We start from the raw sequence: 257 nt of genomic DNA, 5'->3' as shown, positions 1-257 counted from the left end.
CTAAACTCCCCCAGGGCACTGTAGCTCAAATGGCTATTAAGCTCGGACTCTCCTTTTTCCAGGACTTGCCGAGTCTATGGGGCTCCCAGGTGCACTCCCACAGCAGGGGAAGACGAAAGAAAAGAAAAAAAAAAGAAAAAAAAAACAACCTTCTCCCTGCCCGACGAGCTCCTGGCAGGCAAGGGCTGTGAGTAACCCCGGGCTGTGCCCGGCTCGATGCCGATGCCGCCGCACAGCTCTGGCGATCGCCGTTTCCA

Source organism: Haliaeetus leucocephalus, unplaced genomic scaffold (assembly GCF_000737465.1).
Source record: "Haliaeetus leucocephalus isolate CR32 unplaced genomic scaffold, Haliaeetus_leucocephalus-4.0 Scaffold273, whole genome shotgun sequence".
Classification (NCBI taxonomy): domain Eukaryota; kingdom Metazoa; phylum Chordata; class Aves; order Accipitriformes; family Accipitridae; genus Haliaeetus; species Haliaeetus leucocephalus.
The sequence above is the reverse complement of the archived record's forward strand: the minus strand, read 5'-3'. Positions refer to the sequence as shown.